The 17,802-nt window shown below is 41.7% G+C and overlaps 1 protein-coding gene and 1 pseudogene across 11 annotated transcripts in view; both read left to right on the top strand.

Annotated features, from left to right (window-relative positions):
- Positions 1 to 17,802, top strand: part of RHBDD1 (rhomboid domain containing 1) — a 113,733-nt gene that overhangs the window by 64,940 nt on the left and 30,991 nt on the right. The gene's annotated exons all lie outside the window — the stretch shown is intronic.
- LOC149748509 (large ribosomal subunit protein uL29 pseudogene) overlaps positions 2 to 17,802 on the top strand; it is a 33,192-nt pseudogene continuing 15,391 nt past the window's right edge.

Below are 17,802 nucleotides of genomic sequence, written 5' to 3'. Positions count from 1 at the left end.
AGTTTGGCGCCCTTCACTTTATTTTAAAGTACATACCTTACGTGGTGAGATGTCTGAAAAAGGACTATTTGTAGCAAATTAAACTTTAAATAGTTTATACAAAGGATATGTAGATGAAAAAATGTGTGCAGCTCGTGATTACAAAGAATGGGGTGTGATGCCGTATTCCTAGCAGCTTAAGCTAATAAGGTGCCAGACTATGTATGTATTGTTAAAGTGGTTCTCTTTGTAGGTCTGCTGCACTCAGTGCTTTGTCATTAAAGTCAAGAAACTTAAAAAAAAAAAATTCTTAGGTGCATGAAAGAAGGGGTTTACTTTGAAATTCATGTCTGTAAAGTAGGCTATAGATTGCTGTGTATCAAATTGTTGGCCACAAGCCTTCCTCAAAATCACATGAATAGCTTGATAAGAATTCAAACTCGGGGTTCCACTGCAGGCCTGCTGAACCAGTCTTCCTGTGGGCAGAGACTAGGAATTTGTATTCTTAACCAACTTTCCAGAAGATCCTTTTACAAACTGATATATGAAAACCGCTGTATTTATTTTGCCATATTTGTTCCGGGGTTTGGCTTATGAGTTTGGGTATTACCGTTTTTAAAGAGCAGTAAAAATCATCTATTCATTCAATAAACATTTATTAAGGTCTTACTGTGTTTCATGTACCGTGATAAAGAATACAGGAAGGTTAAAAAATGGAATCTCCCCCCACCACCCAAGGTTCACAATCTCTGGTAGGGGAAATGCATGCTAGATGCCATAAGTAACCATAATGTCAGGTACCTAGGAGAGGCGTAGGCCAATTGCTAGAGGCAATTGCTAGAGGCAGTGCCGCCTCACAGAAGAGGCGGCATTCGAGTTGGACCTTCAAGAATGTGTAGGGTTTGCAGAGATGCGGAAGGTCCTTCCAGGCAGGAGTCAGTATCTGCTCAGACACAGAAGCAAGCGGTGTGGTCATCCCACCTTCACTTTCGAATGGAGCATTAAGAGAAGAAGGGGAAGAAGAGTGAGCAGCTAGGCTGGGGCCTGATCACAGAGGTCCTAGAATTAAATAGGCCACGTGGAAAATGGATCTGGTATATGATGTGAATGCCAGTAAGAGTTCTGCACAGGGGAGCGATGAGATCAGACCTGTGTATGTGAATCGGCAGCAGTCATTTCACGAACAAGAATTGAGCACCTCGGGCGGGGGGGTCACACCAGGCATCACACCAGATGATGGGAATACATAAATTGTGACTACTTGGTGTCTGAATTGAGGGAATACGGTCTTAGCAGCAGCATTGTGCTTGGAGGGGTGACCTAGGAAATGGGGAGGAAGAGATAAATTAGTACTTGTCAGGTGAAGAGTATCAGAACTGTGGTCTATCAGTTGTCTGTTACTGGTTAAAATCACCCTGCCACCCATGGCTTAAAACAATACACATTTCTTCTTGCTCCTGTGTGTACGGGTCCACTGGGCCAGGCTTCCGTGACCTCGGCTGGTGTGCTGAGGTGTCTGCAGTGGTCATCTGAGGCTGGCTGCTCTAGGGTGACCTCCTTCACGTGCCTGACTGACTGTTGTCTGGTGCGATGGTGGAGACTGGGCCGCGCATGACTTATCATCCAGCAGGCCAGCCCAGGCTCATTCACAAGGCCTCAGCACGAGGGTTCCAAGGGAGAGTGTGGAAACAAGTGAGACTTAGGCTGATGCCTTGTCAGTTCCGCTGTATTTTGTTACTGAAGCAAAGTCAGGAGACCAGACAGGATTCATGGGATAGGGAAATAGCCTCCATCTCTGCATGGGAGGAGCTGCAGAGTCACATGGCTGCACAGAAGGAGAGGTGGATAATTGGGGCCATTCTTGTAATCACTAGATTCAGTGGACTACTGGTATTACAATCACTGCAAGCATGCCTTAGCCTTGGAATCCTAACCTCTGGGGGCAGGGCCCCAGAGGCTGTATTTTAACAAATTCTCAAGGTTAGTCCTGTGCACACAGCTGCTTAATCACTCCCAGGTGAGACGTGAAATATTACTGGAGGTTAGGATATTATGTATTTAATTTAATTTGGAACAAGCCATAATCTTAACAGAACTGTGGTCTGATTTGTTATCTTGGATTGTCCATTGCACGTAAATACGATATGCTCCCTTGGATGTAAATCTTAGAAATGCAGTAGGAATGTTATCATTGATAAAAATATTAATCCCAGTCTACCACACACACAAAAAAGTTAAGTAAGTCAGGGCAAACCTACTAATCATGGACTTTGTACAAAACTTTATTTAGTACCACAAAGGGACAGCAGGAGGGAATTTTTTGGAGTGATGGAATTATTCTGTATCTTGGTTGTTGTGATGGATACACAACTCTTTGCATTTGTCAAAACTCACCTAACTACATCCCACAAAGAGTACATTTTCCTAAAAAGGAATTTTAAAAGAAGTAAATAAAAATTAACAAGAAACCAATGAAATAACTGGTAGCCTTGCAAAGATCATCAAGCACCGTAAACCACTAGCTAAAAGGTTGTTTAGAAACCGGACGTTGTATAACTGATTCACTTTGCTGTACACCTGAAGCTAACACAACATTGTAAATCAGCTATACTCCAATAAAAATTTAAAAAAGAAACGGGACATTCACATGGTGATAAAGTATCACCTCATAGAGGACATGCTAATAGGAGCGGCAAACAGAGATTTGACAATCACCACCTGACTCCAGCGATCAAACGTGGCGGCATTGTTGGTGGGAGGGCCTGATACTGTGTGTCTCCTGATATGACGCCATGTGAGGAACACAGCACCGTCTATGACATATTCTTACTAAAAATGTTTAGCCCGACTCTAATTAAGTCTTCCAATGTAAGGGGTCCATATATAGGAAATACATGGAATAGAGGAATAAGTTGAGAAATCAGATAAAACGTGAGGTTTCTACAATTCAGTGAGACTGGTCTCCTGCGGGGGCGGGGGGGAAGAGTATCATAAAAAAAGCAGGATGTGATTTTATATTAAAAGGAAATAACAAGCAAATATAACATGAGAACCTTGAAAAACTGGTTCTTATAAAAGAAAAATTTTGAGGAAATAGGAGAATTTTGTATTTGGACTAGATATTAGATGTTATTTGGGAAATTAACTTTCTTTGGTATTATGGATAAGTAGCAGAAGGTCCCTGATTCTTGGGAGATACCCACTGAAGTATTTAGAAGCAAAATAATATGTCTGCAACTTTCAATTTTTAGCTGAAACAACTCTCTCTGCTCTCTCCTTTCCTGTCTCTCTCATTCTTTCACTCACTCACTTCCCCCCTTCATAAGTTCTACATTCAAATAAGTTTGGGAAACTGCAAACTATACCCCCTTGAAGATCCAGAATGGTACTATTATACTGACGATTCTAATTAGTTCTACAATTAAGAAACCCATTTATTAAATTAATGTTTTCCAAACTTATTTGACCACAGAATTTCATTTTCAGTGGATGTTTTTAAGAGCATATGGAACTAGTTCCAATGAAACTGATCTGAAGAGACTCCTTGGAGTGCATTATACAGTAACAGGTGACAGCAAAGGAAATAGCTTTGCAAATTGTTTATATTAATTTCAATTTTATTTTCCTTAAAACACTTCATGACTGTCTTATTAAGAGTGAGAAACCAAGGAGACATCTTTTTAAATGGCCTTTATTACTTTTTAGCCTTTTTTTCTGGTGGAAAAATACTTGGTTTGAGTTTATTTTATAAAAGTTGGCCATATGATATGTACTATTTTGAACCTTACTTTTTTTTCATTCAGTATTATGTTGTAATCATTTTTTCACACCACTAAAATTTTTTGAACATACAGTTCCTCCATATATTTATATATTTCCTTAAACTTATACCTAAGTCTGTCTTTCTTTCTTTCTTTCTTTCTTTCTTTCTTTCTTTCTTTCTTTTTTTCTTTCTTTCTGCGGGGAGAGGTATGCTATTAAAAATAGTATTTTTTATTCTATATTTGTAGAGATTATTATATACTTTTTCTTCTTTAGTCTATTGACATACTAAATTATTTTGATTTTCAAACTTGAAGCAGGTTTGTATTCTCAGGATAAATCTCACCTGGTTGTGATATTTTATGGACCATCCTGGTGAAAATGCCATGTGCACCTGAAAAGAATGTGTGTTCTGCTCTAGTTGGGTAGAGTGTTTTACAAATGTTAGTTAGATTAATTGAGTTGATAGTGTTGCCCAGATCTTCTAATCCCTATGGATTATCTGTCTACTTGTTCTACTGAGCACTGTGAGTATTGTGAATTATATAGAATTACTGTGAGTAATACTGAGTAGGTACTGTATGGTCCCCTCAGTGCGTCAAAGACTTCGAATTCCTCTAATGTTACCTTGTTTTTAGGGTGGGGGCTGATTTGCCAGAGTGCCTCTCAATGTCTACTTGAACTTCAGTTGTAAGTCTTTGTGCTGCAGCTGGGATAGGTACTCCATCCCCTCCGTCGCCCCTCCCCCGGTGGCACACTGCTATTACTTGTTAGCCTGTGTTTTTTAGTTTGGTGGTGGAGACCAGTGCCTGGGGGTGCCCTGATTAAGCCTTAGTCCACGCAGTCACTGTGTCCCTCGGTTTGGAGGTGTGGCCTTCTCAGTATCCCTGCCCCTCTCCCCAGTTTAGACTTTTTTTTTTTTTTTTCTCCTCTTTCCTTCTCTAAGCTGCAGGAGGTTTTCACCATTTCCTTAAGGGAAACTTGGCTTTCGCCTTTCTCCCAGGCATTTAAGTCTTTTGTTCCTTAGGGACGATAGGGAAGAAGGATCTAGGCAGCCTTTCATGCAGACCTTTCCTGCGGTGGCTGCTGTTCTTTCCCTCAGGACTGTGCCAGGAATGACAGAGGACAAAGGACACTTTCTCTGGGCTCACATATGTCTTTTGCAAGGGCCACATGAGGTCCTGAGAAGAGCCTGAAAGTGGGTGTGAATTCCTTTGTACTGCATCTCCCAATATGTTCTGTGTTATATATTCTATGAATAGAATCTTGCTAGCTCACACTCAGCCTTTAGCAGTTTAACAGTTTTGGCTGGATTCTTTTTATTAGTGTCCAGCAGAGTCTGTCCTAGGTAAGCAAGTGTTGTTCCTATGCTGTTTTAGACTTCTGTCTAGTTGGCTGCCCTACTGCCTCAGCTTTCTGTTGGGTTCAGGAAAAGGTATTGATTTGCAGATTGTCCAGCATTCATGTTTATTATAAGGATAGTAGTGATGCTTTTTCCTGTTTTCTACATCCTCAGTTTGAATCTGTCATTTACTGGACATAATCTGTCTAGTAATTTATTTATTGGTTTTTTTAAAAAAATGTGATCATTCCCTCATGAAGTAGGTAGAATCTATAGTCCTTTTTTAAAAGGCTAGGTAAATGCTTAATTCTTTCTCTTTGATTCCCAGTTTTCAGAGTAAGAAGTTAGTGTAATAGTCATCAATAATACTGAGATTTGAAAGGGCCAACTAATAGAAATTCATTTGGTAGAATGCCAGTCCAGCAAGAGACATCCAGCACCAATTAGTTTCTTTAGTTCAATATATTGGAAGAGTAACTTGGAGAATCAAGGTAACAACTTTTTTAACCTCAGAATTTGCTGTTGTCATATTTCTTAATAGTACCTGGCCATAATTATAAGTCCTAAAGCTCATGCCAGGAATAATAATACCAAAGTAGCCTTTGTAGAAGAAATATCGAAATTCCTATTATTTCAAGAAGCTTGCACATTTACTACCATTAACAGAAATCTTGTCTTGTCCTGTCGGCAGCCTCAGTTCTTATAAACGAATCCAAGAGGCAGCTGATACCAGAACAATAGAAACATTTTGGACGAGAGCCATCTCCTTTCTTTGAGTCAAAAGGCAGATGCCAGCTAGGAACATTAGCTCATTGCATTTTCCTCTCCCCTCTCCCCCACGTCCTTCCATGTATAATTTGTGCCTTTTTTTTTTTTTTTTTTTTTTAAATAGCCTGCCACCAAGTTCAGCGGGTGGCTGGGTACAAAGCCGTGTCCTTTTCAACTTCTATCTGCCAGTCTGGAGCATGTGTACTGGTTAAAACTGGAAATCCTCGTGACATGTGGAGTAACGTGTGCTTCTTTTCTTAGACTCTTCTGAAAGGCAAATGGCCACAATCACACTTTGGCTCTCTTGTGAAAATCAAGCAGAGTTGTCACCCACTCCCCACATTGTACAGTTGGGGTTGCTGGCTAGCCATATGTGAAGCTGTGGTGGGACATACGACAAAGGTCTTGGCTTCAGAATGAAACTGGTTGCTGCTTTGTCTCTAAGTCTTTACATGTAAAATTACCAGGAGAGCCATATTGGAAAAGAGTATCTGGGTTCCGAATTAATATCTAGGGCTTTTATTATTAAAAGATCACTTGACAATATCTTTGAATCCTGTTTATAGGCATATATGTTCATAGGGGCCAATTCAGATACATTTTAAATAAAAAGCAGAAAGAGAATTTACTTTAAGTGTGTTGTATATTTTGCTTTTTATTGAGGCTACACCAAGGTAAATAAAAATGACATCTGTCTTGTTTCTTTATTGTTGTATGAAGAATTTTGGAAAAAATGGAATAAATTATGTACATGTTCTTTTAATCTTTCATCGTGTGGTACAAAGAGAAAAGGATGGGAATTCAGTGGTCCGAGCTTCAGTCCTGGAATATCAGTGCACTAACTTTACTTGAGGTGTGAGTCACTGAATCTGATCAGACCTTTGTTTTATTATTATTTTTTATAATAAGAGAGTTGGACTGGGTCCTCTTCAGAGCTTCTTCCTCTTCCATTCTGTGGTAATGGACTGAGCAGGACGGGCGTAGCTAGAAAGAAATGCGGATATTGAGAAATGTCAGGAATATTGGCGAGTGTTTGTCATCTAGGTCTCAGGGCTGACGGATGAAAGATCATTTCTGGAAGATAAATTCACACAACTGTCTAAGGCAGATCTAAATTGGTAAATACATGCATTTGATGGTGGTATTTGCGTCAGTTGCATGATTATTTGAGCCTTCACTGGCCCAGTGCAGGCATAATGCAGTTGGCGATTTTTAACATATGCAAATGACCACGGCCGGCCTGCTTGGCTTTGCAGGCGTGTTGCAGGCCAGGACAGAGAGGTACAGCTCATTCCATGTGACCACTTCTTTTTTTTTAAGTAATTTGGTGTGTTTTCCCCCAGGAAAACGTTCTCTGTAATGAAAAAGCGCCATCTGCCAGATTCCCTAAAAGCAGTTTCATTGCAGAACACTTCCTTTGGATTATAGGTTCTTACTCCCTTCTCTCTACATTGGAGATATTCATTTCAGTGAGTAAAGTTTGATATTTGAGACTGTATCTAGATGTGAAATTGTGCATATAAAGAAATGTAAATACATGATGTTTCAAACCTGCAAAAGAACATGTGAATATATCCCAGTCAGGAAAAGAAATAATAAAATAAGTGGACCAGAGTTCTGTTTAGGTCCCTATTGGGAAGGAGCAGGCTTCTGTGGAGGTTTTATACCTAAAAAGATTAACTGTAGCTCAGCCGCTGCTAAAATAATAAAGATAATGATACATGAAATTGAAACATATTTGAGAAATTAACATTAATAGTTCTATGTGAATTTATAATTTTTCCTCCGGCTACCTAACCCCACAATCACCATTTATTGAAAGGGATCATTCAGATGCTAATGAGTAGCTTTAGCAATAAAAGTATACACAAACCTCTAATGAATTAATTCCACCTACCCATGTCCCCTTCATCTTCCCCCACACGTTGGACCCTGTTTCGTGGGCTACCAAGTCTTGATGGTTTCGGAAATATTACCTTGCACACTCGTCATGTTGCTCTGGATCATTATTCATTCTGTTCCTCAGGAAATCCCAGTTGGAGCCCCTTGTTTGTAGACGGTATTGTTAAGCACTGCAGGTACGGAAATGAGTCAATCTTGTTCTTTGCTATCAAACCAAAAACATTGTTCTTTCCGCTGAGCGACAGGAGATTTTAGTGACTGACTGACTTCACTTCAGCTACCCAATATATTAGATTTAGGAAAGAGATACAGTAACTTTTGAAATGAGCTGATCACTTTATTTACCCATCTATGAAATTCTCTGCTTCAGCAACTATGATTCCCTAAGTTATGTAAGAATTTTAGAGAATATCAAGTTTACTAATATGATGATTTGGGTACTCAGGTCATCTATACAATTTTTAATCTTGAAGTTATTGAGGTGTATATTCAGTGTTTCATAAGATCAAACTTAATTGGAGAAAACTATTAATATAGGTGTGATTAAGAAACTCATCATTTCATAAAATGTTTTAATTAGGAAGAGAGATGTCAAATAGTGCGTTAAAATTATAGTGGATTTTACATTCTTATTAATCAAACAATTGAGGGTGTGAAGAAGTTTCTAATTCTCTGTGTCTGTACTAAAATATGAAACCAAACAAAACAGTATCTATTTTTTTTTTTGAGCTGAAGGCCCAGACTTTGAGACTTTATTTCATAGACTCAGTAGTTGATATTTTCAGTGAATAAAATTTTATTCTTTTTTATTTGAACCTTTCTAATTCCTTTCTAAGCATTGTAAGTACAGATAACATATACCACCTAACTTTAGCATATAATTTTAAGCACATAACTGCAGTCTTGGGGAGGGACCTATTGTTTTGATCCTTTGCTTAATTTACTTAAATTACTTTTTGAAGTAGATAATGTAGAATGAGACAAGGCTGAACCATTTTCAAACGTAACTGGCACTGAGAGTGACCTTAGAGGTCAGCATATCTGACACCTGATCCTACTCAATGAGGAAACAGACTCGGAGAAGTCAAGAGACTTAATATCCCATCATTTATATCTATGGCCCAATTATTGTGGACGGTGTCCTGCCCTGGGGATGCTGTTGTGATGTAGGTTGGGTTCCCCAGGCATGAAGAGCCTGGGGGTCAGGACCTTCCTGGAAGGTGCTAGATTGGATCCACATTTCCTTGGGCTCCTGTGTGTCCACTCTAGAGCAGAGCTGAACCCTGAATTAGCTTCCACATCCGCCTTCCAGTCTGGCTGCAAATGGACTCTCAGCTTTCTCCTACCGCAGGGACAGAGTCCTCTGGCCTTCAGAAGGAAGGGAGGCAGGTGATGACGCGTGTGAGACTGCTCTGATGTGTGTGTGCTAACACCTGTTAGATGCGTGCTGTGATTGCCGTGCGATTCTGCTTTTGTTTTGCCATGGGAATAGGCAGCACTCAGCTCCTTTTCTGGAAGTCCTCCCTGAATTCCAGATGTCCCGGGGTGGACGGTGCTGAGGGCCTGAGACAGGTGATGATGGGTCCCTGAACTCGGTTATTATGGTCTTTTAGAATTTGGATAAGCATTTGTCCTGCTGGTTATAAAAGCAGAACATATTCACGGTGGAAAATAATCAATACAAATCACCAAAAAGAAGACAAAAAGTGATCCATAACCCCACCACCCGGAGAAAAACCACATCACATTTGAGGTGTATCCTTGCAGCTACCCATAATCCAGGCACCCAGAAGAAACCATGTAAATGTTTTGGTGAATTCTCTCCAGGTCAACAAGCAGTACCTCTTCCCTCGTGGTTACTGTGCTAGGAAGGTTCACATCCCCACACAGAACCCTACGAAATAAGCATTTGTAATTATAGCCATTGTTTTAGATTGGGAAATAGAAGCACAGAGAAATGAAATGGCTGGCCCGGGGTCACATTCTGAGTGGTAAACACCAGGCAAGAAGGCCAGACTTCTCTATTCCTAGTCGGGGCCTCTTCAGAAAAAGCGCTTCTAGGCTGTCGTGAATTGTCAGTTATGGAAGAGACCAGCATGATCCTGTCTGTAGCCTTCCACATAGTCAGCCCGCATGGCCGAGCTGGAGTTATGTTTGTGTTTTGGGAGGTGGATTGGCCATTACGATCATCCTGAAATCAGAACACTGAAAACTCTTTGGTAGGCGTGGTCACTATAGAACAGCCTTAGCTACGTTTAAAAAGACAGTATTACTTGTAGAATGACAATGACATTTCTCTTACTGTTGTCCTCACATGATTGGCTAAGTTCTTTTGATTGGTTGGGTTGTCTTTTTTTTTTTAAGCAAAAATTCCTGACATTAATTAAAAATTGTGAAATAAATAGTTTGTTTAGGGAAAGAATGCCCTTCTTACACAAGAAACTGGCATCTCAGGTACCTAATAGAACACACACCAAAAAAAATGCTTCCTATAGACAATCATAAATAATCTGCTGGGCAGTGATTTGTTTCTACCAAAAATCATAGCGTATGAGTGAACATACTGTTTTTACTCTGGACAATTAGTGACATTTGAATTAAGGATATTTGCGATGTTCATTTAAATAGGACTCAGTTTTTCTTCAGTGGCTTTCTTTTTAGAAAAGAAAAGACTCATAACAAAAAAGAATAAATGTGCTTGCACTAAGTGTGCTTTAAGACAGAATTTTATGTTGAGCCACCTATCAATGTTACACGTGAATCATTCACGTGAGAATTTTCACTGTCGTTTACTCAGCCTCTTGAATCTCGCTCAGAGGCGCACGTGTTCATCCGTTTTGTTGTGTTGTTTTGCTAGTGAGAAAAATCAAGTCATGTGTTGGTTTCCATTTATTATAGAATCACAGATAGCTTTCAGAGTGGTCTAGTTTCATCACATGGCAGTTCTCCAAGGATTCAAAACTATTTATAATTCTGTTGAACTTCGTTATGGAGAGCCAGATGTGAGAGTCATGCATAATATATATTTATATATCTTCAAGCATCTCAACTAGGGACCAGCAATCTTCCTGTGTCACATCTGTGTCTTTTAAATCTACTCTTGTTGCAAGACAGGACCCAAACTGCACAGCGTTATTAAGATACTATAAATATTAAGCTGATTGAGAGTACACTGCAGTCATCTGCTTTGGAAAACGCGCAAATGGCCCAACCATGCCCCAGTGGGAGATAGGTGAAGTAAGTCACGATCTAGAGTAACAGCCGCTAAAAATAGAAGCAGGTTCACAGTGAGTCAAATGAGCAGGATGTGGCAGTAGTCTTAGTAGAAACTCATTTATTTTTGTAAGACCTAGTAAATGCACTATAAAAAAGACTGGAATAATATTTAGCAAAATGCCACTCATCCTTATTTCTCAGAAATAAGATTATGGTGACTTAACTTTCTTGTTTTGGCTTGACTCCATTTTCTAAAATGTCTGCAAAATCACGGAGAACCTTTATTAAGAAAAAATATGAAAACCTATGCATTGCTAAAAATATTTAATATTGACCATCCTCTTCTTTTTTTTTTTTTTTTTTATTTATGCTGTACGCGGGCCTCTCACTGTTGTGGCCTCTCCCGTTGCGGAGCACAGGCTCCGGACGCGAAGGCTCAGCAGCCATGGCTCATGGGCCCAGCCGCTCCGCGGCATGTGGGATCTTCCCGGACCGGGGCACGAACCCGTGTCCCCTGCATCGGCAGGCGGACTCTCAACCACTGCGCCACCAGGGAAGCCCTGACCTTCCTCTTCTTTGATATTCTCCACAGTGCCATCCCATTAAAGGCATCAGGTCATTTTTTGTAGAGAAATGCAGAGAAAACTGCACCTCACACCTTCACCTCCAGCTTCTGTGGGCTACTTATGGTCTGTCAGTGTGTTGAGGGAGATTGCGTAGAGCCGAGCATCCAGACTAGGACCTCGACGTCCTGTCTCCGCTTTTCCTGTTTGCTCATTGCCTTCTTTCCCTTCTCATCTCTACTCCAACCTTCCAGGCTAAAGGTATCCATACACTTTGGGCAAGAAGACCAGTGGTTCCTATTACTGGTAGCTAGCTCTCCCCTGGCTGCTACAATGATTTCTTTCTTAAGGGTTCCAGAACACACTGGATCCTGTCTCAGTTTGAGGCTGCTTTAGTGCCACGGCACTAGGCATTTCCATTTGACTTTACAGTTTACAAAAGTTAAAGCAGCATACATTTTATCGAGTGCAGTCCTTTCAGATCTGTTCTGCTTCGTCTCACTGGAAGGTGTGAGGTGATTGACACTCAGAGGTTTGGGTCGCCAAGGAAAGGGGGAGTCTGGCATACTTTCTGGGGAGTCTGGCATTGCTTTCATTGTCACCAGAAAGCAATGGGAGTTGACTCTGGAATCATCGCGTTCAGGATTCCCTGCAAATCAGCCAAAACAACCCAAAACCCAGTCGTTTTTAATTTTCAGCTCAGTGAGACTAAAGGGAAACAGTTTGCTTTTGGCTCGGGTGATGCTGAAATAAAACGCAGCTTAGCCCACCGAGGTTAAGGGAGAATAAAGTGTTTCGCATAGGTGTCTTCTGAAAGAAGAGACATCTGTATGGAACACCTGCTGTCTTCATTATAACTTTAAATAAGCTGCGTCTCTGGGGGTTAGAAGGGCCCTTCTTTTGGCACACTGTGCTGTAACAAAGATAAACTTTAAGCCCCAAGTAGTTTACCATTGTGTAGAGGATGCTTTTTGGCGAGACACATGGGGGTGAGGAGGGAAATGAGCCCCTGGCTTAGATAACTCAGGGCCAGCGAGGCCCGTTTTGAGCAGAGCTTTTGACACTATGACACTTGTCAGATTGTGACAGTGTTTCCTTACCCCTTGGCAGCCCTAATTATTTGCTAATTATTATCATCTTAATGTTTTATACATCAGGGAAGCATGGAGACAGTGCTTCTTGCTAAGTGGGCATAGCTGTTTCCTGGACTTCCGGGTTTCTTTGTATGCTTTGAGGAAGGGATCCGAACAGTCACCGTGCAGGCCTGTGTTGATGGCTTGTGTCTCTTATGCTTTTGCTTATTATCAGAGGACCAGATGGTCTTGCACGTAGGCACAAGGGTGGGTAGAGGGAAAGAGCACCAAGGAATGCCTTTCTCGGAGAGCCTTTCAAACCAGTTGGCATTTGGGCAGTCTCCAGTCCAACCAAGAATGATTTCCATAAGCGGTAGCCGTGAAAACAACCTTGTGGCCCCAGAAGATAATATTTAATCAGCGATGTGGTTCATCTTATTAGCCTGAGGGGGAAATAACTCACCACCAAATTCTACCATATAATAGATGGGATTCTTTGAAACCCATATCAGAACATCTGCTGTTTTCTAACTGTGCAAACCTAATGCTTTGTCCCCCTAAAGCAGCAGCAGTTGTACAGCTGCTGTGTACCCTGTCTCTCTTAGACCTTGACACCAGACAAGGGGCCATCTTCAGAGTTAATGAGCAATTAGGATGTTCTTTCCTGTCAACTAACTGGCAGAATAATGAGATCAAATGAGCACTGTCCTTAAAAACACCCAGACTTGTGTTTTCTAAAAAGGGTGTCTTTCTCTGCTGCTTTAGTTACATGAATAGACAAACAACTATTTAACATGGGAATAAATTAAATATTGCACCTACAGCAAACAGAAGAGAGAGGTATACAGACAGGATACTATTTATTCTAAACTCAGAATTCACAGGTTTTCCTCTTGAGTGACTGTAATGACGTCATAACATCTGCTATCACCTTAATTATCTTAAAGATTGGCAGGCAAGTATTTAGGGAGTGAGCATCCTTTCTCATATGAATGAATGTATCATATCTAAGTTTGGGGCAATCGAGGTATTGATCCTAAATTTGAATTAGTGGGCTCCAGACCATGCGCCATCTATCCCCAGCTGTTTTCCAGCCCCCAGGTAACACTCAGCTAACTATAGATAGAATACTCCAATTCAATGGAAAGTTAGAAAAGACCATATTAAATGAAGGAGAGTGGACATTTATGAAAGCTACAGCTCACTGACATCAAGGAGAATTAAATTTATTCAAGCAGTGACCTCACTTGATTTCTGAAAAAAGAATAACCATTGATGTGCAATGTGTTTCAGTAAATGAATGGTGGGTGCATCCAAGGCCTGTAAGACAATGAAAGGCCAAGCATACAGTTAACTAGCATTTGTAAGTAACTAGAGGAGGGGTTTCAGAGATTTTGGTAGTTCTCAATCCTGGCTTCCTGTTACAGTCACCTGGGGAGCTTTTAAAAATGATCAGTGCCGGGGCTTCCCTGGTGGCGCAGTGGTTGAGAGTCCGCCTGCTGATGCAGGGGACGCGGGTTCGTGCCCCGGTCCGGGAGGATCTCACATTACATGGAGCGGCTGGGCCCGTGAGCCATTGCCTCTGAGCCTGCGCGTCCGGAGCCTGTGCTCCGCAATGGGAGAGGCCACAACAGTGAGAGGCCCGCGTACCGCAAAAAAAAAAAAAAAAAAAAATTATCAGTGCCGCTTTTTCCCTCCGAGAAGGCGGCGGAGGCTGACTCTACAGTCATGGCCAAGATTAAGCCTCGAGACCTTCGCGGCAAGAAGAAGGAGCTGCTGAAACAGCTGGAGGACCTGAAAGTGGAGCTGTCCTAGCTACGCGTGGCTAAAGTACCAGGCGGCGCGGCTTCCAAACTTTCCAAGATCCGAGTTGTTTGCAAATCCATCACCCGTGTACTCACCATCATTAACCAGACTCAGAACCTCAGGAAATTCTTAGGGCAAAAAGTACAAGCCCCTCTGCATCTGTGGCCCAAGAAAACGCGTGCCACGCGCCGCCGGCTCAACAAACACGAAGAGAACATGAAGACCAAGAGTCAGCAGTGGAATGAGCGGCTGTACCTGCTCCGGAAGTACGCGGTCAAGGCCCGAGCATCCAGGTGTCAATAAAACAAACAAACTGGCAAAAAAAAAAAAAAAAAATTGTCAGTGCCTTGGCCCCCAATAAATCAGAATATACAGCCGGTGGGGCAGGGGTGAGGGCAGGTGCACAAAGACGGCAGCGTGGGCCCAGGTATTCGGACTGCTTCATAAGTTCCCCTAGTGATTCTCACAGGGCTTTAGGTCTTTAGGTGGGGAGTTCCTTGAGGGCCACAGAGAGAGGTTCCCATTTCTCTCTGCGTCGCTCTTAAGAAGCTCTAGCAGAAGACAATGGGTACTTTTTTTTTAATTGAAGGTACAGATAGTACCATCCATTTTAGTAGTTACCTAGATTTCTAAATTCTTTCTATGTAATTTTTAGAATATTTGGAAAACCCATATTGTGCCACGTATGAGCAAGGTAGCCATCTCTTTTCCCCCCAAATGAAGATAAACAAAACCCAGGTTCTCTGCCTTCAGGGAACTTAGTCAAGTGGAAGAGAGAGTGAGGAAAGGTGGAGGGAGGGAACTAGGAAGGCATCAACAAAAATAGCTATTATCTGGGTGAAACTGTTGCTAATCAAAGAGGAGGGTGACTGATGGTTGGGAATATTTAGGAATGGGATGGATGGATGGAAAGAAGGAAGGAAAAGCTGTGGATGGTTTCCTAATATGTTTCGATGACAAGAAAAGAAACCATTAAGACCGACTTATTTCACATACGAATTCTTATGGGAAATCATGCTATTAAGAAATCGTAAACTAGCATGTTTGTTTTTTGTCTGTTCTGTTCTCTAGGCTTGTCTTCACTGATGAGGAATGTTAACATAAACATAAAGCAGTGAGTTTTTTTGTTTTTTTGCGGTACGCGGGCCTCTCACTGTTGTGGCCTCTCCCGTTGCGGAGCACAGGCTCCGGACGCGCAGGCTCAGCGGCCATGGCTCACGGGCCCAGCCGCTCCGCGGCACGTGGGATCCTCCCGGACCGGGGCACGAACCCGTGTCCCCTGCATCGGCAGGCGGACTCTTAACCACTGCGCCACCAGGGAAGCCCAAGCAGTGAGTTTTAATGATTATTGCTCATAGTGTGCTTTCTTTTTTAATTATTTTGCCTTTTAACATGTTTCTTATTACAGAGGAATGAGATTCTTTTTCAGGCCTTCTAGTGGTTAGGAAGTTTGCAATTCACGAAAGCACCAATTACAGACGATTATAACCTGACAGCACAACTGCCATTTGAGGAGAGCTCAGTTGACACTTTCAGCAACTGTGCAAAAAACCTTAGCCTAAGAGCCCTGTGGCGGCGGTTTGGGCTTATAAGAATTACACAGAGTTCTTGTTAATATAGTTATTCTTAGATTATAACTCTGTAAGAGCCTTAGAAACGGCCTGGTCCTAACCACCTTGGCACACTGCACCCTAGAAAGAGAGGGTGTCGGCTAGAGCCACACGGCTTAACCGTCCCTTAGCTAGTGCTGGAATCTGCATCATCGTACTCCCCATTCAGAGCTGTTTTTACCATATCCCCCAAGTTCATTTTTAAGCATAATATGCAATCAAAAAAATAAACGGGGTTATTCGAAGAGTAATAATGCACATTCTGACCATTACTACTCCATATCCCCCACTACCTGTCAGGAAGATCCTTTGGTACCTGCATTTGCTTCGAGAACTATCTAGTGAGCAACTAGAGTAGAGGGGGGAAGCTCTACCCTTTAAGTTTTAAGGGGTTCCAGGGAGCAGCTGGGAGCAGCTTGCTGTCTAACATGACATTGGGAACTCTAGCAGATTTACCAGTGTCTTGCATTTAACCGAGCTTTCTTGTGAATGGATCCAGAACATCCTACAACTAGGTTTTCTTTTTATGCACTGATTATTTGATGCTATGGAGTTTTGGCCAGATTGATCTTTAAGGTATCACATAATTTTTAAGACAAAATTAGGAGTCATCAACTTACATTTTATTAGTCTAGTTTTATAACATTTGTACAGAAATGGGTTTTTAATTGAAATCGAGTTTAGCATCGACATCTTGCTGCATGCAAAAGCATTAGCTTTTTGAATTGGGAGGGACCCTAGGAGATGCTTCTCATTCATTCCCCAAATGCTCCCTGCAGCCTCCATGAGTCGGGCCATCTCCACACTGTCAGAAATGTGTGTCTCTGGAAGACAAAGCAGAAAACGAGAATAATTCTCTCTTTTGTGGACCGTTGCCAAGTTGGTACTTAACAGGATTAAAAAACTGATTAACCGGCCTTAATTTAAAATTATCTTACAGTAGTTATTTTATGGTAGTTATCAGGTAAAGTTTACCTAGCCAGCCGGAACAAGCTTTGCCTATCAAGAATCTGATGACTGTGTTTTTAAATATATATAAAGGTGGGGGGAAGGAAAAAAAGTAGGAAGAGCTTAGAGTCTGTTTCCCCCGCAGTCTGTGATGAAGCCCTTTGCAGCCTGGCTTTCACGCCTTGACACAGTGTGGGCTTCGCAGCCATTCAGTCCCCAGTTGGAATCCCAGCTGTCTTTCCTTCACCAGTGAACAAGGTAATTAGGGGATTTATGGGGATTCTGTGGCTGGGGAGTTAAACCCTCCTCTTGGGGCTGTGGTGACGGCCGGTTGAGACAGGGGATGAGGGCACCCTTCCCAGAGAAGGCCCTCGATAGATCCTCTTCATTTCCCTTTCTCCTCTTTCACATGTGCTCTCTCCACTCATCTTAGGTCACTTACTAAAATTTTTCTTTTGGCATTTATTTCCATGTCTCAGAGATTCCTCCAAAAAGATAATAATGGTAATGAATGCTTAAGCACTAATATTTAGCAAGCCTCTTTTATGTACCAGGCACAGCAAGTGCCTTTCATGCATTTTTTAAAATTTACTTTTTACAAGGACTCATGAGGCAGGGCACAATTGAAGCTTAAAAATTAAATGTAACAGGCCTGGATTCATACCTCGACTCTATCTGACTCCAAAGCACTGCGTCCTGCTCCAAGGATCTCGTTCTTGGAGCTCGAAATTCTGTTTCTGCTGCCATCCCAGGTGATGACTATGAAAACAGTAACAGCCAGCACGTAGCTTGTGCTGGGCACCGCTCTAAGCCCTTTATATATGTTGACATTT

The sequence above is a fragment of the Delphinapterus leucas genome, chromosome 8, assembly GCF_059928025.1.
Source record: "Delphinapterus leucas isolate spDelLeu-1000000601 "Yukka" chromosome 8, BTC_Dleu_Yukka2, whole genome shotgun sequence".
NCBI lineage: Eukaryota > Metazoa > Chordata > Mammalia > Artiodactyla > Monodontidae > Delphinapterus > Delphinapterus leucas.
The sequence above is the reverse complement of the archived record's forward strand: the minus strand, read 5'-3'. Positions and strand labels throughout refer to the sequence as shown.